This window comes from Acanthopagrus latus, chromosome 15 (assembly GCF_904848185.1).
Source record: "Acanthopagrus latus isolate v.2019 chromosome 15, fAcaLat1.1, whole genome shotgun sequence".
Classification (NCBI taxonomy): domain Eukaryota; kingdom Metazoa; phylum Chordata; class Actinopteri; order Spariformes; family Sparidae; genus Acanthopagrus; species Acanthopagrus latus.
This window is the reverse complement of record NC_051053.1, coordinates 3,748,397-3,770,539: the sequence shown is the minus strand read 5'-3', so window position 1 is coordinate 3,770,539 and position 22,143 is coordinate 3,748,397. Positions and strand designations below refer to the sequence as shown.

The 22,143-nt window shown below is 42.2% G+C and overlaps 1 long non-coding RNA gene across 1 annotated transcript; it reads right to left on the bottom strand.

The window, feature by feature from the left end:
- Nucleotides 1-1,477: 1,477 nt before the first annotated feature.
- Nucleotides 1,478-20,330, bottom strand: LOC119034144. The gene is made up of 3 exons (XR_005079480.1): nt 19,641-20,330; nt 1,692-1,850; nt 1,478-1,579 (listed from the first exon to the last, which is right to left on the bottom strand). It is a non-coding gene; the product is annotated as an uncharacterized LOC119034144 (long non-coding RNA).
- Nucleotides 20,331-22,143: the final 1,813 nt, after the last annotated feature.

Genomic DNA, 22,143 nt, shown 5'->3' with positions numbered 1-22,143 from the left:
GCAGTGTTTATTTTCGTCCTTTAGGAGGAGGCAAAACACTGGATATAATGCACTTTACAATTATCTACAGCTGAGGTTTACCGACTAACTTAAGGTTATTCCTTAACATAAATCCTCATAAATTGGAGGTCTGTAGTGCAATGTGCATCTATTATGGGGGTCCTTGACTTGAAAAATTTGGGGACAAAGTTTGGGATCTACAGTTGGCTATTTGAGTCCGTTTTGTGATGTTTCTTTATCAACACCTTCATGAACATCACCTCATTAAATATAGTTTAATATCTATCATCTCAGCAGGTTCAGATGTTGTCACTGCACTGTACTTATTGTACGTATTTTCCGTCGAGATGTTATTACATTTGAAAAGACAAGCCTACATCTCTTTTACACCGAACACTTATTCATTAACCTAATTTATTCATTCCTCCTGTTAAGGGCCAATTCGCTTGATAACTGTGACCATTTTGAAAGTTCTTGTGACTAATTAATTTCGGGACTAGAATTCTGGTAATGTTGGACACTTTTGGTAGATGTTCCACACTGTAGTAGACTGTTTTCTCACTATTAACATATTTATGTCGGACTAAAATGGTGAAACGTCATCACACACAAATATCGAAACTTTTGGGTGGTGACCAATCTGATCTACTGTCCCATTACCAGTGTCAGTATTTGACAATTTGGGAATGAATTAATTGTAAATAAAATATGGGGAGGGACATTCTAATTTGTGCATCCCTGGGTGCAAGAACTACAACCAAAGTTGCCATAAAAGCTAGTTATGGTCGAAAGTCCTTGACAGAGGTTAGCAACATTCACTTTCGTACAAAATTAAATAGAAAGCATGTAGGTACCTGTTGGTAGGTTTGATTGTGGTTTGCACTCATTGCTTAATAAGACTAAGAAAACCTTAGCATTATTCATCTTTGCTATTTATACATAAATATATTTTATTTTCAGTGTTTGGCAAAATGAGTTCAGTTAGAAGGTCACACACAGCTTCAACTAGAAGTTGGAAGCTCTCATGTAATTCATGCACAGTTATAAGATCTGAAGAGACTCATGACTCAACTATACAGGATTGAAGCCAGTGCTTCGATATAGTTTGTCTTTTACTGCATTTGATGATGTAGATTGAAGTGACAAGGTGATTACTAGTTAAAACATTATAAAACGGACCTGCATTGTTTTGCATTTCGTAACTTTAAATTGAAGGAATTCTTTTTTTTCAGTTATATATTTTGTCGTTGAAGTTTTCTCAAAAATAGTGTACTGTCTCATATTTTTCTCGTGAGCCCAAAATCATGTACACCCCTACTTTCTGGCAGTCTCCCTGGTGTATTCATAGTAGCACCTCAGCACCATCTACTGACAAGTGTGTGTCCTTACTCTACATAAAGTCTGTATGAACAGTGTGAGAATAATTCAAATGTTTACACAAAATTAGCGGGGTGAAACTTGTAGCATTTCCAACTTACTTCACTGTAGTTGTCCACCAGAACTGTTGGTGGGGTAAGGAGGCTCTGGCTGCTAGCACATACTGGCAGGTTGAAGTTCTAAATGAAGGTTCTACAAAATTCTGTAGGTGGAAGCAGCGTGGAGATTGTTGGTAAAGCTTGTTGCTGAAAGACTGGACTGTAGCCAATATACAGGTGAGTTAATTTGCACAGACTGAAGGTTAAGGTGCCCACCAGATTTGTTGGAGGGGGTAGGAGGCTCTGGCTTCTAGCAGAGATTTGCACATGGAACTTCCAGTTGAAGATTCCTGCAACAATCTGCAGGTGGAGGCAGTCTGTAGGTTGTTGGCAGAGACTTCAGGTAGAAGATCGAGCAGTGGCTGTCCACCAGATCTGTAGGTTGGGAAGAGAAGTGTGTGAGCGATGTAGCCCACGCTTGCTACCTATCCGCGAGTGTTTGTTACTTCTCAGCCTTTGTCTGAATTGCTTGAGTGAACTCATTGTATAACTTTGAGTGTTTGTGTTTTCAAAAAATCTAATTTTTAGTGTTTAAAAATGCAGCTATTTTGTTATGCCTCCACGCAACGGTTGTATTGCCGATGTTACATGCTGCCGTTGGTCTGCTTTGTCTTTCTAATGTAACTCATTTCCAAACTATATATACTATATATACCAAACTACCAACTTACCTCTGAATTTTGAGGAAATGTCTCTTCAAAATTCCTATGCTTTGTCTTATAATGCCGTTTCAATTTGGAAATCTTCATCACAGCTATAGTCTCCTGGCGTATTGAGCACATGGGTGCTGGTTGGAGGGAGAATGAATACAAATGTTTCAGTCCATTCTTCCTCGAACTTCCGATTCCGCTTTTCTTTTGAAGGTAAGCCAAGGGTGACAGACTGACTGAATGAGAACGATGAGCTATGAATGAAGTGAAATGTTTTTGTTTTGTTTTTTTCTCATTGGCTAAAATTCAACAAGTTTGAGTGTTCTACACTCTGGTGGAAATTACTACTATTTGAATTTGTATTTTGATGCAAAACAATAAACACACTTAGCAGAAAAATGTAAACAAAAATAAAGGGCTGGTACTAGAGTGTTCTATAACCTGGGGCATCACAATTGAATGTGAATAATTTTCTCAGGTATGTTGAGGATAGCCAAGCATTGTTTCATAAAAAATATTGCTCATCCTTTGCTTTACAGGCCAGACTTCAAGGACTACATCTGGAACAATCACATCAAGTGCTGGAACTCTTCCCAAAACCTCTTTTTTTTAATCATTCTGTATTTACTCCTTGTTTTACAGTATCTCTAACTTGTTTGAATTAAGTCTTGAAAATGATAAATGCCTTTTCTTTACACTTCCAGCATAAAGAGCCGACTCATAAGGGTTCTTTCACTTTACATGATGCACTCATAATAACAACTGAATTAGGGAACTTGTATATTGAATTATTTGGAACACATGTAAATAAACAACCTTATATATTATCATGCAGACAATATACAGAATAATTAATATTGAACAACTGTATACAGGAGGGAAGTCCAGAGGTTCCTTGACTGATAAACACAGATATGAGTTGGCTAACATGTCAGACTTCTGATGTCACAGTACTCTACTGATGTGGCAATGACTGTCCTGTAGAAAGAATAGAAAAATTACTTATCTGACAATAAAATGTCAGATAAGCAAAATGTCACTTCAGTGTAATTTACATTACTGATTGTTTCAGTCTCATTATTTTTACTATGCATTTTGACTGTAGCATGTACAAGATCTATTCACTGAACTTGTGGTACAACCCAGAGTACCTGGCTGAAGAGAAAGAAGTTCCATCATCCCAGCAAAAATTATAATAATTACAGAAAACAGCAGAAGGATGGAGAATTAAATATGATTACAAGACATATAGTTACATCTCAATGTGTTTATGGGGCATAAAATGTTATTGATTCTCTTAAAGACAACACAGGGCTGCTGTATGTGATGGGTTGGAAGTTATTATTTATAGGGATTGTTTGGTGCATTCAATGTTTCCCCACCTTCTACCTTGGACAGCTGACAGTCAAATTATGAATTGAAATGCAGTCTATTTTCTTAAAAAAAAAAAAAAAAAAAGTCTTGCTAATGTACAATAATCTCAAGCATTAGGCTAGCATGTCACCATTAGGACAAGTACTTGAAATATCATCTTGGTGCAGCTGAAATGATTCCAGTTCTTTTTGTATTGTATCTCTGTTAAGGAGCACATTCATGTACATAAAGCAAACCAACTTGATATGAAAGAAGTTCACATGTATATATAAAATGTATCCATCAAAGATGCATCTTACATGAATAACATTATGATCTGGTCTGGTCTGATCAGGGGCTTGGCAAAAATTCATAGGGGGCCCATCATAATTAATATGACAACAACAAAAATTGTGAAATGTAAAAAATGTTTTATTTCCAACAGTGCCACAAAACATAAAAACATCTAAATATGAAAAGTTAACATAACTTCAACACAACATAACTCTTAACAGCCAGTGTCCACAGTAATATAATAAGTTGCCATAATATAAACACACAGGACAATGAAAATATGAAATAACATAAAACTGGATAATAATAAAATATATACACATGCAAGAAAATACTCAACATTACAAAGTTATCTCAGAGGACTAAACCCACATGACAAATTTACAGTTACCATTATCAGGATTTGGAAGTGGCACGTTATCCTCTTTTGCTGCTGGTACAAGAAATTTCAGCAAAAATCCTGAGGATCATCCATGAAATCAATATAGGCAAGCCTAATCAGTAATAAATAAAATATCCGCGAGCGCCAGTACTGCAATATGTATTAAAGTATCTGTATTGTCTGTCGACAATACAACCTATGCTTTACTTAGATGCGAAATTAACGTTACCTCCTTGCAGTCGGCCATGGTTAGCCTACTGATGGTTACTGATGGTACAGGCGTAACACGAACAATTGTCAGGCGCATACCGCCACCTGCTGTACGACACTCTCAACATTTTACATTTTCTTATTCTGCACATCAATCTTGTGTCTCTTAAAAAGAGTGTCCATGGCCCGTCTTTGCCTGACTCGTCTTTTGTTCTGTAGACCTGTAGTAGGTTAATTGTTGCACTATTTACTGTATGGACTGTATGTTTTTCCCCTGATTGGGCAAAACAACAGCTTATATGAAATCTCAGTGCCTGGTCCTGTTTTAATGCACAAACAAGTTGTTTATTTGCCGTCACTTCTCCCATCCTCTTTAATGCTATAAGAGAAATGCAATTTGGTCAGCAGCGTACAGTCAAATACTGATCCCAGTCTGCGACGCTGTCTCCTACTGGACCAGGTCTGGATACAAGTTTGAGTAAATAAAAACCGGCCTCAATTAGAAGCCGGGTCTGTTTCGAGGTTATTTCGAGGCAGCACTTGCTGCCTGATCACACCTTTTTTTTCTTAACCCAGCGCGTCTGGACAGAGCTGTTCGAGCCTGACCACTGAGAGCTCGGACTGGCCCAAGGAAGGAGCTAAAGCCTGTATGGCTACAGTCTGTGGCCGGAGCAACATATTTATTCATAAGTTTAATCGCTAGTAAACTTAAATGAATATGTGCTCCAGATCCGGCTCTTTCTCTCTGTAACTCTTTTAAACAGTAGTAATGAGTTGGTTATGTTATATTTTTCCATCTTTGCTGGGCATAAGATTTGTTCAGAGTTAAATAAAAGCCTCTCCCATATAGAGAAATACACTATTATATTGACACACATCTGCATCTGGACATAGGCTTATGCAGTTGCGTCGCTATGAGTGCAAAACATCCGGGGCTTTAGCCCGGTAGAAAGTGTTGCCTCAGTTACCTTGAAAAAGGAATCTGATTATTGATCACTCATTTAAACTCATTTGAAGATTGATAGTACTTTGTCACCAGCACAGAGTGTACAACAACCTTAGTATTCTCATCTTTAGCTGACAAACTCAAAATAATGAGTGTATTTCCAGCTAGAAAACGCGCATCTCTCTCCTCCCTCCATTGTTGTTTGTGTTTGTGTCACTGCCTGGTGTTACATGTGAGTTGTCCTTGTGCTGAAAACGTGATAATAGTAAAGCGCAGTGACTTGAATACGTAACTTTAATCTGATTACTGGTTTGGAAATATTAAGGTGTTAGATCACTCATTACTGGAAAAAGTGGTCAGATACCGGCATCACTGCCCAGATAGTCTTTTTGTAACAGGGTTCAGGGGATTTTTTTAAAATTAGGCTGTTAAAGATGCAATTTCAGTGTAGTTTGTGAAGGAAAGGAAGGTCAATTGTTGAGGTCCTCATCGTCATATTTTAAATCACAAATAAATCAAATTTTCCCTATAGGCCTACTGAGTAATTTTGTAATAAGACCTGTGTGCATAGGCTATTAGAGCAGGTAGAACATTCTCAATTATAATTTATTGGCTTCATTGTCCATCTACATTAGGCCTACAGGAGGCTTTGCATATATATGGCTGGCTCAGCTCGGAACAGCTAGCAGAGTCCAAGTGAAGGTTTGCCAGCACGAGAGCGGCCAAGACGGTCATTTTGATCGCTTTCAAATGTATATGTGCAATAACTTTGACTGTATTTTAATCTAGAATAGTTTTTTATATAAAGTACATAAAAGACAAAGAAAATATATGTTTAACCCATTTCGGCCATAAGCGGTCACAATGACCGCATATCATTTTGCGGGGTCTGTTACATTTTTTGTGCTTATTTGTAAGTTTACTTGTAAGTTAATTATTATATAGTTGCATTATATAGCCTGGTTGGCACCATGGGCAGACACAAACTGGAGTTCCTACCTCCGTGAAAGGAGCCGCAGCAGGCGGCACAAGGTGGGCAGCAGCGGAAGCAACCACCGCAACAGCAGCAGACACAGCGGCAGTGCTGGTCTGAGAGAGCTGCAAACAGAACCAAACATTGGACACTTGAAATGCCACAAGCCCGTGTGTGGTAACTGTGCGAGGAGAGGTAATCAGCCAAGACTGTGACTGTCAGGTTGGGGTTTTAAAGGGAAAACTATGGAAGGGGAAGGTGGACCCAAACGCAGTTACGCACAGGAGGCAAAATAAGGAGGAACAAAAGGCGAGCTTTAATGAAAGCCGTTACAAAAACCAAAAGCAGACAAAAACAGGGCAAAGTAGCAAAACAAAATCAACAAGGCAAAGTAACAACAAAACATCCAAACAAAGTAGCAAAATAAAGCAGTCCGACAAAGTGCAAGAAAAAAGGCAAAGTACAAATCAAACATGAAAACCTTGAAACCAAAACATACCAAAACCGGGGCAGAAGCATGGACAGGAGCGAGGAACAGGAGACAGAAAATAGCAAACAGAAAACAATGACTGGACGACAAGTGAGGGGAACACAGAGACCAAATACACAGACACTAATGACATGACGAGGAACAGGTGAGGAGAGAGGAGGAAGGAAGCCAGGTGTGATAATGAGGGGGAGGAGCACAGAGGAACAGACCAGGAGGGAACAAGACAACAGACAGAGGGAGCCAGAGGGAAGAACATAGGAGAACTTAAAGGACACATGAGGGCATGGAAAAATCAGAACATGAGACACAAGACAAGGAAAAACAAAACACATAACACAACAAGACATAGAAAAAAAAAGAACATGAAATCAAACCCAAAACCAAAAACCAGACACAAGGACAATGCAACAGGAGACATGACAGTGACCAGTGATCACAACAGCTCTTTGTTTTTGTTTTAGATCAGCTCGTTTCCAGCTTTTTCGATTTTTTTTAATTATATATATTTTATATATTATATATGAATTATATAAATAAAATGTTCCATAACCAAATTAGTTATTTCTGATTGTTAGCTGACTTTTCTCCATTAAATCTTGTGTAAATATATGCAATAATTATGGTTTACTATGTGCGATGATAACTTTTTAAAATGTACATTTTGTGACAATTTCGTTTTTATTAAAAAATATATATATAATGACACAATGAATGCATTCATCACTCAATTGGGTATTTACATGAGAGATTATAGAGTTCAAAATCCAGCGGTTCAAATGACGCTTATGGCCTGGAGTTCTATAGCCCGGATGCCCAGGTGTAATGACGCGCCCGATGCGCTGCTCTCATATCAAGAGTTGCTATCTTTATTCCATTTAGTCCAAGTTACAAAAAATGATCAGCATTTTATCAGATTAATGCCAGTGATGAAGGAAAGAAAAGACAGCACTCAGACAAACATACTGAAGTTCATTGCTCTGTGTGACATTTTGTAAACATTCAAGTCAAGACACCAAATCACAATACATGTCATTCAGGCATTCAGGGCTGTGTGGTTTGTCTCGTTTGTCCTAGTGGTGTTGCCGTAGCCTGCTGTCCGATTGGCGAATACGCTCAACCAATTATATTCGGGGATACAGTGATGATTGGCATGCCCCCCCAGGCCCGCCCCCTTACTGACAAAAACCGCCCACTAAAAAAAATCACTCGCGCAGGAGCAGGGGGAAAGTTTCCCAGCGAGGAGACACCTGAGCTATCTTTCTCCTAACAGGCCACAATATTGCGCCAGGGGGCAGGGATGCAGGATAAAAAATAGCTCGTGAGTGCATGGAAAAGCACTGGGGGGAAAGAATGCTCTTGCGGATGTTTGATTTGCACGCACAAATGTTTTATTGCGCGCCCGCGATTTATGGCAGTAGTCTATGCCCATAGCAGTCCTCACGACTGTACTCCAGGTGAATGTTGGTCGCCCAGTCACTGCATGTCCGGCCGGCCAGTCTCACATGCAACGCAATGACGATGTCAGTCGCACTGATGACATCATTGTGCAGCACGCTGCAGCAGCGCCGTGATCTCCTCCAGCCCCGGAGCGGGCCAGGTTGTATCTCCCTCAAACCCTCTTTCCATTTGCCCAAAGAAAATTACCTAGACGTTAAACATTACATGGTCTTCATTATTGAATGAGACTTCGTTTACCCTCAGAAATTCACTGTCAATATCACACTTCTCTAGGGGCACGAATAATCCAGAAAAGTGATCCTCATCCAGCTAGACAACCTCACTGCCGTAGACATCATCAAGCCACTCACAGTCATCATCAAACTATACCGGATGTTTCAGTTTCAAGTTATTCCATACCCTCCGCAATCTCCTTTTCCCCTCTGTCGCCATCATTAAAATAACTAGCTCCATCACTTACACCCATACGTTTCTACAAATCATATCATCCACCATTCAAGTATAATCCTCCTGGCATTCTTTTCCTCCTGCAAATGCTAGGAATTCACTTTTACAACATCCAGTCACAACTCCTCTCAACGCGCTACCCTCTCGGACACACCATCCACTCCCAAGACACCTTCCTATTGAACCGCAAACGGAGCAAGAGCGACTGGTTCGGTCTCTCTCATCCCATCTGCCTCTTCCGACTGAACTTCTACCTAAGCCCTCATGAACCCATTCAGTCATACATGCACTAGAGACAAGTCCTGGGTTGCCGTCCTCCCAACAGCTACACCCACAGCCACCTCTGTGATATAAACCTCACTGGTTCCTGGACAGTCAAGTCAATCCGCACCCCACTCAAACCCCCTCTTCATCCACCAACCTCAACCCGCCCCCCCTTAACCTCCCCAAAATGTTTCTACCAATTTAAATAAACAACCTTAACGTTGAATTGTGGTGTGGTCTTGTTTGTGAACATTTTATTTATGTCAATTTAAAATGCATACACATTATTGAATTAGAGTTCCTCAAATTTAAATTTTGAATGTTGTTCATGGGCATAGCTTTCTTTTCCTTGTTTTTTACATTTCATTTGATAGGGACAATGTAATTTAATATAGTTCAAACACAGAGTAACTAACTTATGTGCTGGAGCATGCACTATGGATACTAAGGTTTTTGCATTTACAGCATGATGAAAATATACAGATTTTCTAGTAGTTCTATCATATAACCACTATGTCCACTCTACAAATATGGAAAATACAATAAAATACCTTCATCACACCCCACATAGTGCAATAATTAACACCAATACATTTTAGTAATTTGGAGAACACTTGTCAATATTTCTTTGCATCTTAATTTCATAAAGTCGTAGCTTGTGAGTTAGCTTGGTCAGACACAGCTGTAATACTCTGATAAATTTCAGTTGTATTTATTTGGATTTGTCTCCTGGGAAGTTAAAATGTGCATAAATAATACTTTGAGACAAACAAGATGTTAAAATGTATAAATGGTTTTTGTTTCAGATGTTAATTTTGAAATATGATTCCATGTTGTCAGAATGCATTTAAGAAGTTAAAAGGTCATTCTCATCACGTGTGAAAGTTCATGAACTTTGAGAGTTTTTGCACTTCCGGGTTCCCGGGAAGGGAGGAGAGAGCGGAGCCTCGCAGGCTAACTGGGGGGAAGCTAGCAGAAAGGAGTGTGAGAGAGACAGAGCTTTTTGTTGCTGCCGAGAGAGATGGAGTTTTTGCTGCTGCCGAGAGAGACAGATGTTTTGCTGCTGCTGAGAGTGACGGAGCTTTTCTTCGCCGCTGCAGAGTTAAACAGAGTTCTTGCTGCTGCCGTAGGAGACCGGGGTTTTCTCGCTGCGAGCTGCTGGGTGCGGAAACGGTCGCCACCGTGACGAGGGAGCGAATCATCAGCTGCAGCCGGGTCTGGCTAACTGTACAGATACACGGAGGTATTGCTAGCAAAAAGGGTTTCCTTCATGAGCTCCAACTAAGCGCGCCAACGAACTAATTAAGAGAGCACTCAAACAAACGAAATAGACAGTTGAGATACAAGAGAAACTATTATTACCCGGGTCTTTGTTTTTTTTGTTCCTCTGGTTCATACCAAAGATGTATGTGTTTTCATGAGGCTTCATCTTATAGTATAAGGTGGGTTTCTTAATACACGAGCCAGTGGTAAAAGGGTTACATGGCTTTCATCAGTCACTTGGCTCACGTTACAGAAAAATTATTATCAAAGTTAACGTTAGCTAATTTCCCCTCCAAATCACTCTCTGGTGTCCTATAAAACGACAGGTAAAATATTACTCTAGAGATGGCAGAGACCATGTTCATTTTGGTAACAATGCCCCAGACCAAGTTAACTACTAGTTTATACTTTTTTTCAGCCTGCTAGGGAACAAGTCAACTGTACCGACTTTGACTCCTGGATGGCCTGCGTGCACTTGACTTGGGAAAGTCACAGTCAGCGGAGTTCCTTTAGCCAAGTTAACATTAGCTATCTCAAAGTAAACAAAACGCATTTAGTGAAATTTACATTTTTAAGTGTCTCTCCCCCACAGCTAAATCTATACCAACTATATACTATAATATTTAATTTTATTATCTGCTCAACTTACCACTAGCTTGCTTTATTTTCCCCCTCTTCATCTTTTTTCACTTCCTGAAGGACAACTTCTCTTCCTTCTGTTGATTGTGGCTTTCCACTTTGTTGTCATTAGGTTTGTTTTAAAATGCCATCAAGCACACTCCACTCCACTTGAGTCAGGGAGTAGCTTGAGTCTGGTGGGGCCCGCTTAGGGAGATCACGTCTCATGCATTCCATGCAAACTTTATGCACTGACACTGCCATTGTTTAATGTTCGCCAGCCCTTGGGGGCCCCCAAGCAATTGCCTGCTTTGCCTGTTGGCAAGCTGAACCCCTGGGTCAGATCCATGTTGCTATCAGCATCAGATACACTCGCATATCAGAGAGAGACTTCAGACATAGTGGAAACATAGTTCTGTTGACTCTTCGAAGGCTGGAAGTTGATGCGTTCCTCTCATATTTATAGAATACAGACACAGGCTACATCAGCATATTTGTAAACATCCAGTTTAAAGTCTATTGATAACTACAGGGGATAAATAGCAGCTACTATGCTCAGACGAGGGCTGGAAAGTTTTTTTTATTTTTTCTTTCTTACTTTATCAACGGTGTAATGTTAATAATAATAATAATAATAATAATAATAATAATAATAATAATAATAATAATTAAAGGCCAGCAGTTACGTCAGGCTGTGGCGCCGTCAGATTGCGCGCTCACCTGTTACTTTCATGTGATGCTGGGGAGAAAACAAGTAGTAAACGTCATGTCAGTCGGATGATGTTTGTGTGACTTCCTGTGTCCAGTGGGTGGCGCTGTGGATACGACACAGTTTTGATGCACAGATATATGCAGGGCACCTCCCTCTACATTCCTGTGAGATTTGGCGCAGATAGGACATTGTATGGTGAAGTTACAAGGACTTGATGCTTCATGGTGAAGGATTGAAATGGATGGCACCACCATGGCCAGCAGTTACGTCAGATTGCGCGCTCACCTGTTACTTTCATGTGATGCTGGAGAGAAAACAAGTAGTAAACATCATGTCAGTCGGATGATGTTTGTCTGACTTCCTTTGTCCAGTGGGTGGCGCTATGGATATGGCACAGTTTTGATGCAGAGATATATTCAGAGTGACTCCCTCTACATTCCTGTGAGATTTGGGGCAGATTGGACATTGTATGGTGAAGTTACGAGGACTTGATGCTTCAGGACGAAGGAAGGATTTAACTGGATGGCACCACCACGGCCAGTAGGTATGACATAGGATAAAGATTTTCCTAGTGTGTCAATGGCATGGTCCGAGGAGTATACTGACTGACTGTGAAGTCTGTGGTGTCCAGTCTGTAGTAGGAAGACATGAAAGTATGATATACGGCAACATTTCAAAAAGGCCACAAAATTCAAAATGCCCAACTTTGTATGGCTGTGTAGATGTATTCAGGGCGAGACTGTCTACATTTATTAGGGCTTTGGTGGAGATGGGGCATTGCATGTGGAAGTTATAAGGACTCGATGCCTGACCGCGAAGGAAGATAAAGGCGTCACGCCCACCAGGTATAACACAGCTGAAAGATATCCATAACATATCCATAACTTTTGTTCTTCAAGGCATTAAGATGATACTGAGTGAATGTGAAGACTGTGGTGTTTAAGCTCTAGGACAAAATAGTTTTCAAATTAGGCATGAATTTGTCAAAAACGCCACCACACATCAATATGGCTGACTTCCTATTGGACTGAGAGTATGGGTCCAAATGGGCTTTTTGTGCATCCAGTCATGATGAATCTGCGTGATAAATTTCGTCCTTCTATGTGCTTGTAGGAGGCGGGGCATCACAGTAGGGGGCACTCCAGAGCCTGCACAAATGGGCTTTTTGTGCATCCAGGCATGATGAATGTGCCTGCCAAATTTTGTCCTTCTATGTGCTTGTAGGAGGCGGGGCATCACAATAGGGTGCGCTCCAGAGCCTGCAGGTCACGACCATGCCCAATGACAACAGATCTATTCAGGGAGACTTCCTCTACCCTCCTGAGAAATTTGGCCGAGATAGGATATTGTATGAAGAAGTTATGAGGACTTGATGCTTCATGAAGAAGGATTTTAATGGTGGGCCAGCAGGTATGACATAGGATAAAGATTTTCCTAGCGTGTCACTGGCATAGTCTGAGGAGTATATTGAGGGACTGTGAAGTCTGTGGTGTCCATTCTGTAGGAGGAAGATGTGAAAGTATGATGTACGACAATATTTCAAAATGGCGGCCAAAATCAAAATGGCCAACATAGTCTTGATGATGAGATGTGTTCATGGAGACAGCCTTCACACTTATGAGCAGTTTGGTGTGGATAGGACATTGTATGAAGAACATATAAAGCCTTGATGCTTGACGGCGAGGGAAAAAAATGGTTTCCACAGTCCCGCCCACTAGAGTATGACGTAGCTGAAAGATTTCCATTACTTTTGTTCTTCAAGGCATGAAGATGATAATTGAGTTAATGTGAAGACTGTGGTGTTTAAGCTCTAAGACAAGATAGTTTTCAAAGTAGACATGAATTTGTCATTAATATGGCTGACTTCCTTTTGGAGTGATGGTCCCCCAGACTTGATGATGAATCTGCGTGGTGAATTTTGTGCATCTATGCGCACGTGGAAGGTAGGCAAGAACAACAGGGGGTGCTACAGAGCCTGCAGGTCACACCTACGCCCAATGACATGAGATTATCAATTTTTTCATCAGATGTGACATATATTCCAAATTTGGCGAGTTTTGGGGTTAAACCGCAGAAGAAGAATTCTTTCTCTTTCAATTACAATAGGGACCTCACAGGTCTGCAACCTGCTCGGGGCCTAATAATAATAATGTGAGATGAAAGTTATGGTTTATGTGCAAAAGTTAAGGTTACATAATGGGTTTAATGTATTGTTTTGGAGAATTGTTCATTATGGTGTTATCAAGGTCAGCCGCTAGGCGGCGCCAGGGGGGCAAGATGGATTGTGGGGAGAAAAGAAGAAGGGGGAGCAGAAAGAGGGAAGTTTTGGTGGAAGAGGAAAAGATTGGTGGTCTGTCAACATGTTGTGTTGAGACACACTAAAAGATTGGAGTAAGAACCCAGTACATTGTTAGACTCCTTCATTTACACACCCGCACCCACGTCGCTTACACTGGTGGCAGCGGTGGGATTAATCTCCGGAGAATCGGCCATTTGGATTCTACTCAAGTTTGTGAGTCTCCGAAACTATAGGCTAACGTTGCTAGCTGGAAGAGCAGTGAGTTAGTTTAGCCACTATCATCGTGTTTTTTTGTTTTGATAGCTTCAGTGAAATTAGAAACCGTGTTTCGGTCTTCTGATTCTGTCGGGAAACATGTCTGTCGAGGAGATGGCTGCAGCCGGACATCAGAGTGCCAGCACCAGCTCCTACACAGTACACAGGGAGCACCGCGGGGCAGTTATGGGCTCGCCGCTACGAAGTAATCCAAGCTGCACGCTACAAACACAGTGGAGTGGAACTGGACACTGTGTTAGCAGCTGAGCTACCCACTAGGCTACCACCAGAACTGTTCATTGTATGGGATAACCTGCCGCAGGAAACCCAGGTCACTTGCAGAATGCTTTTGGTCAAAAGGATGCGATTACATCTTTCCAGACTTTCTCCAATGCTCGTCACAGACTGCCCAATGAAGCTATGCAAGTGTATGCTGCAGATATATGTAGGCTTGTAAAAGAAGCTTTCCCTGATTTTGAACATAATGCTTCAGAATATATGAAAATGTCTTGTTTCGTCGCTGGTCTGGATCAGGAGCTTCAGGTCAAGTGCCATGAAGGAGGTGTGAAAACTTTCACTGAGGCGTTTGAGGTTGCCTCCCAAGCTGAATGGGCCCACCAAGTAGCTAAATTAATGATGCCAGCAACTTCAGCTAATGTAGCCGTCAGAGACATGGGCATTGTACAGTCAGTAAAGTCTGTAAGTGAAACCAACATTGAACTAAGTCCAAACCGTCACTGCTACTGTCAAAGACTTAAGCCAGGATCTTGTTGCACTGAAATTGAAGCTGGAGGGGCGCAATGACATCCATCACTATGACAGGCACAAGCGCACTCCAAGATCTCCCTCCCCATATGGGAGGAGCACTGAGAGACCCACAAATGCAAGGAGCTCAGGCTATGGACGCTCCCCATCCAGGTATTCATATTCCCATCACTCCTTTCCAGAACGCTATTCCCCTCAGAGGGCTCACCACCATCAGGAGTACACCCACAGGGAATCTGACAGGTATCGACAGCCTTATAGAGAGCCCCGTTACTCAGACCAGGCCTCTAGCCCTTATGAAGGACACAGAGGGAGAAAACCTTCTTCCAGCAGACCATACTAAGACTCTCAATGTCGAAGCCCAAGCCCCTATGCCAGACATGTTTCATTCCAAGAGCAGGAAGACAAAGGCCAAGCACGATGACCTGATGACTGGGACCAGCAGCATCCCTCGGGGAGTGGTTTCAAATAGCATGGCAGATTTCAACAGGGAAACGGCCACTAGCTGGTGATGTGGGCAGTTCACCAGCTACTTCTCTGGAAGCCCCAGGTGTCTGCCTCGCTGACATACCAGACAACAGCAATGCACCGCAGACCCGTAGTGGTAGTACAGATATGTCAGTCCCCTTAATTGAAATCAGAGAACACTGAGGCCACTGTCAGAACAGACTTAACCTCCTATGTGAATGGCGTTGTTGAGGGCACAAATATGCACATCATGCTAGATTCAGGTGCCACTATTTCATTTATTAGTCAGCACACCAAAATGTCAATCCCCTCATTAGCAAAAAGACCTATTAACAAGAAGTACATCATGTCCCAGGCTGTAACTGGCCAAGGTCTGGACACACTGGGTATGGTAGACATCACATTTAGGCTGGGGTCTCAAAATCTGCAACATGAAGTGCAAGTGATCAGAAATGTTACCCAAGGCTTCATATTAGGTCTAGGCATACCACTCAGCTACAGCGGCTATTTGGAACCCAGGCAACTGGAGATGGATGGTATTTCAGTTGCCCACACACTGTCTACTGCTGTAAATGGCTGTACTGTCATACGCATTATCAACCCCACACCCAGACCTATGATGCTTTATTCAGGTATGCAGCTGTGACAGTTTACCCCTATAGCTGAGACTGAGATAAGTCAGGGTTCAGCCCCTGTATGTAAGGTATCCACCTGTCCAACACCACCACCTGGCCTCCCACCTAATGTTACACAGCCAACTAAACCACCCTTTAATGTTAAATGTGGAAGTCTGACAGATGTGGAGAGGTCTGGCCTGTATAATCTTCTCTCATGTTATCAGGATGTATTCAGTAAAACCAGTACAGATGTTGGTAAAACTGACATCGTCAAACACTAAATCTTCACAAACCAAGCTCCTCCAGTTAGGAAGTGTGCATACCGCACTTCCCCAAAGATGCAAACAATGATTCAGTCAGACATGGAAGAGATGTTGGAAAAAGGAATAGTGGAGGTCAGCCACAGCCCCTGGATGGCACCGGTGGTGATGGTTAAAAAAGAAAAGATGGCACCTGGCACTTCTGTGTCGATTACAGAGGCTTGAATGCAGTCACAGTGAAAGATGCACACCCTTTACCTAGAACAGACGACACACTGGATGCACTCAGGGGCTCAGCAGTGTTCAGCACAATGGATCTCTCCTCAGGATACTGGCAGGTGCAGTTAGAGGAGCAAGACAAAGCAAAGACAGCTTTTACCACAGGCAGAGGACTTTATCAGTTTCGGGTGATGCCCATGGGCTTGGTAAATGCCCCGCCCACTTTTCAACATCTCATGCAGCTGGTGCTACAAGGCCCTTCATGGACAAAGTGCCTTGTATACTTAGATGACATAATTGTCTATAGCCTGAATTGTTCAGTCCATCTTCAACATTTGAGAGAAGTGTTGGATTGCTTAAGAGCTGCAAACCTGAAACTCAAGCCCTCAAAATGCTGCTTCGCTCAAAAGGAAGTTACCAGTTTTCAAAAAAATCAGAGTCCCTACATGCTCTCACACAGAAAGGACATTTCTGTGGACAGAGGTGAAGCAGAGTGTATTTGAAGGCCTCTGTCATGCTCTGTGTAACACACCCATCTTGTCCTATCCCGATTTCTCATGTGAATCAGTTGGATGTGTTCTAGCACAGATGAATGATGAGAACATGGAAAATGTCATTGCATATGGCAGCCGCAAGTTGACAAAAACAGAGACCCGGTGGCCAACATATGACCGGGAACTATGGGCTATTGTATGGGCAATCAGACACTTTCGTCAGTATTTGACAGGTTACCCTTTTTGCATCATCATAGACCACAAACCTCTTCTCTCCTTAAGGACGATGGCTCTGGATTGTGATCCTACAGAACACAGAGCCCGGTGGGCTCTGGAAATTGATCCCTATGACTGGACAATGAATATAGACAAGGCACAAAACATGCAAATGCTGACTCCATGTCTCATCGTCCGGAGACAGACCAATCAGGTGGGATGTGTTTCAAGTCACATGCAAACAGACCCAGTCAAGCCATCTACATGCGCCTCGGCCACAGGGCGGGTAATTTACCCGGAGGCTACCCCCACTTTTTCAGTCACTACGAATGTAACATCACCTGTTCAGTCTGCCACACCACATATTGCAGTTGTGACTATGGACCCAAAACATGCAAATGCTGACTCCATGTCTCGTCGTCCGGAGACAGACCAATCAGGTGGGATGTGTTTCAAGTCACATGCAAACAGACCCAGTCAAGCCATCTACATGCGCCTCGGCCACAGGGCGGGTAATTTACCCGGAGGCTACCCCCACTTTTTTCAGTCACTACGAATGTAACATCACCTGCGCAGTCTGCCACACCACATATTGCAGTTGTGACTATGGACACTTTGCCCCTGAACTTTGACAGACAGTTTCTCATCCAAACTCAAAAAGCTGACCCTGAGTTGAAAATAGTCCTGAATTGGGTGTTGGCTGACTGTAGGCCACCATTCTCAGATGTGAAAGCAGTATCACCTTGCAGCAGACCTGACTGACCTGCCACTCACACTCCGTGGTAATTGGTACATACTTGTTGTAATGGACTGTTTTACTAAGTACCTCAACCTATATGCTCTCCCTGATCAACGAGCAACCACGGTGGCTAAAGGTCTGTTTGAAGCTTATATCAGCCACCACGGGGTGCCACAAGGTTTGCACACTGACCAAGGCCGTCAATTTGAATCAGATCTTATCAAAGACACAAAACACGGACATCGCCCTATCATGCTATGTCAGATGGCATGGTGGAACGAGCAAACAGGACTGTAAAGGACCAATTAGCAAAATTCCTGTACACCAGAGGAGGTGAAGGGGATGACCATCTGCAACAGGTCGAGATTGCATATAACACAACTGTTCACTCCTCCACCGAATACACTCCCTTCTTCGAGCAGCTTGTCTACCAGCTGATCGTCTCCTTGGAGACCCCCGAGATCTTAAAATGCCACTCCCGGTACTCCAAGTGACTATGCCAGTTCAGTATTACAGAGACTTTGTACTGCTTTTCACTCTGTTGCACATAACACTGAGGTAGCTGGTGCACAGCAAAATCACTACTATGATCGTCAGATAAAACATAAAGCCTGTGAGCCAGGTGATTTAGTATGGGTTGACCTCCCTGTCCTAGCAAGACAAAAACTGTCACCGAAGTGGTCTGGTCTGTTCAGAGTGCTCAGCTCAGTCACGAATGACATGGGAGTGGACTATGAACTGTTGGATCAACGGGACCCCAGAGCTAAGCCTAAAGTAATTCACTACAACCATCTGAAACCTTATCGCTCTGCCTGGTCAGCTGGTGGTATGCCACCATCACCGTCCGGTCAGACAGTACCCGTGAACACTCCTAGTCCCCCACTTTTAACTGCACTGTTAGGCTCCAGACCATATGTGTACAGGCACCCTGCCACACACACATGCCCTGTTACTCCATCTCAGACAAATGTTTCCTCATCACCGCCAAGGCCTGCTACTGCGATGCCACAGGCAGGTGACATTGTGGTGACACGATGTCATAGTGAACTTTCTCCAGTGGTGCAGCCTTTCGTGGGGGTAAGGACCAAGTCTGGTCACTTTGTGCGTCCCCCAGTGCGCTACATGCACAATAACTAAACTGTTTCTTACGTCGGATGTTGGACCGGCATGGACCTGTACTCAAGACAAAAAAAAAAAAGAAAAAAAAAGAAGCTGAGAATGACTGTTGATACACACGAGAACCCCCCCATTTGCTTGATGTGTTATAAGGTGAATGTTCAAAATCCAAACTCTTTTTACTCTTGACTCTGTAAAGTATCTTATATCTTATTACTACCAGACATCACAAAACAGCTTCTCTCAAATTAAGTCAATTTATTAACTAAAATGAAATGATGACTTTGGGCAAAATCAGGTACTCATCAAACCAAAATATTAGACACTAGGCTTGTTTTAAGCTCCAAGACTTCAAAAGAAATGTACATGTGCTCCTTTAACCTTCTTTTAACACAACATCATTAATTATTTTCTGTATTGTCACCTTGCAACCATGAACACACATGAATTGAATCGACTGTTTTTTTGTTCACAATTGAAATAACATATACTAACTAGTGGGCCCACACACTCACACTCTCACTCACACACAAGCCGGCAACAATGTAAATGAAAGAAAATAACCCCACGTTGCAGGCCTGGTTGCATTCGGGATCGTGGTGGCCTAAACAGGTAGCCGCTTCACTCTGGCTGAGCAAAACAATGGCGAATACTCACAGTTTGTAACCGAGTTCAAGTCAGTCTCTTTGCGATGGCGGGAAGAGGACAAAAGGCTGAAGCAGCGGCGGAGCAGGACGCTAGCAGGTCGCAGGCTCTGGATCCACCACACCGGCAGGTCAAACCGTCTCGTTCCCTCAGCTTACTGACCCTCGTGGATACAAGAGAAATGTCCTTTCTCCTTCGGGAAAAACATGCAGCAGCAGGCGTGTTCCTCCGACGCCCTGATGACGAACTCTTGGGGCAGCAGGAGAAATATCTTTTCTCCTCCGACGTCTCACACTAAATTCTCGGGTTCACATAGAGCAAGGTTATTGGGCTCTATTTTCTACAGCCTGAAATGTAACCGCAACTCCAAACTTGCAAAACCGTCTCGACATGTCTCTCTTCTCGTCTCTCTCCCAAGCCATTTTTTCCTCCACATCCTGGTCTCTCTTTGTCCCGCCCCCTCCCAATCACTGAACAGTGACATGACTCAAGAAACAGCCAATCACAAAAAAAATAAACAAGGTAGGTTGTGCTCTCTCCCACATAGTATAAACAAAACAGCACATGTAGCTACTCTTCAACCTATCTCAAAGTGACAACACATACTTCACATCAAATTGAATGCATCCATAAAAACACATTCATTTTGAAACAGAATATGAACTTTTATCAAATCAAACTATTACCGAAATAAATTGAGTATGGACTGAAACAACCGGGGGCTACAGTTACAATAATAATGTGAGATGAAAGTTATGGTTTATGTGCAATAGTTAAGGTTGCATAATGGGTTTAATGTATTGTTTTGGAGAATTGTTCATTATGGTGTTATCGAGGTCAGCCGCTAGGCGGCGCCAGGGGGACAAGAGGGATGGTGATGGTGGAGAAAAGAAGAAGGGGGAGCGGAAAGAGGGAAGTTTTGGTAGGGAAGAGGAAAAGATTGACAGTCTGTCAACCTGTTGTGTTTAGACTCACTAAAAGATTTGAGTAAGAACCCAGTACGTTGTTGGACTCCTTCATTTACACACCCGCACCCACGTCGCTTACAATAATAATAATAATAATAATTAAAGCTGTAAGCAGTGATGAACGGGCTGTCCGCACATGTCGTGCTGCAGCGCCGTCGGGTTGTGCGCTCACCTGTTACTTGCATGTCATGCTGGGGAGAAATAAGCAGTAAACGTCATATCAATCGGATGAAGTTTGTTTGACTTCCTGTGTCCAGTGGGTGGCGCTATGGATATGACACAGTTTTGATGCAGAGATATATTCAGGGTGACTCCCACCACATTCCTGAATAATTTGGTGAAGATGGGAAATTGTATGTTGAACTTATAAAACCTTGATGCTTCACAGCGAAGGAAAAAAATGGCTTCCACATCACGGCCACCCGGTACGACCTAGCGGAAAGTAGAAATATACACATATGTATACATTTTGATACATATGATGATACAGTTTCATAAGTACATAGTTTTGGGGAGTGTATTGAAGTTGGCAGTGTATGCTGAGCCAGCTGTAAGGCAGTGTCTTTGTCTAGAAACAGAGAAAGAAGAATGCCAGAAGGTTTCTTCTAGCTCAGTGCAGATAGCTTTTAGTGAAAGATGAAATTCTCTTTACATTCCTCTTCAACCTTTTAGAAAAGCTGTCCTGGAGAGTGTCACTTCACAGCACACACAGACGCACACACACACACACACACACACACACACACACACACTGCTAAACAGTTGGCTCAGCGTGCACTGAGTGCATATATATGTATATGTGGGGGTTAAAAAAAACAAAAAACAAAAATATATTCTCAATGTTAATTATTCAGTCCAGAAGTTGATAAATCTGAATTTGACTTTCTCAGAGGCACCACACTTTGTAGAAATCTCTCCTATTACGTGGGACATGGTTGTGAGAGCTGACTATCCTGCAGAATGATCTGTTTCTTGTCTTCTGTTGCACATGGCTACTGTCTGCATTTCACAATGCCACTTTTTCAGCCACCTGCACCCTGGAGAACAGTTTGATGAATGGGATGAGTAGTTAAAATGCAGAACTGTGGTTTGGATACTTATATGACTGGCTTATCATTTGGAAACTAAACATTATATTTACATTTAAGGCATTTAGCAGATGCCTTTGTCCAAAACAACATACAGGAATTTCAGAACAAAGGAACAGTATTGATGAGGCCATAAATCCATTGTGAGACCATTTCAGAGCAAACAAACTCAACCTCCTTACACACAAATACTGTTATAGAATGAAAATATCGAGGGCACTTGAATTACATGTTGTTGAGGTGAGGAGGTTTGACATGATCCCGAAAAGGTCTCAATTATATTTGGATTTAAAACAGTTTTTATGGTTCATTTTATCTTCTCATTTTCATTTAATGTATTTTCAGGGTTTTTTTTCTTCAGACACACAACAGTTAATGTCTTCCATGAGGGAACTTAATCAAAACACATTACAAAAGTGTAAGCAGTGTGAGGTAATGGGAGTTACTGTTTTCACTGTG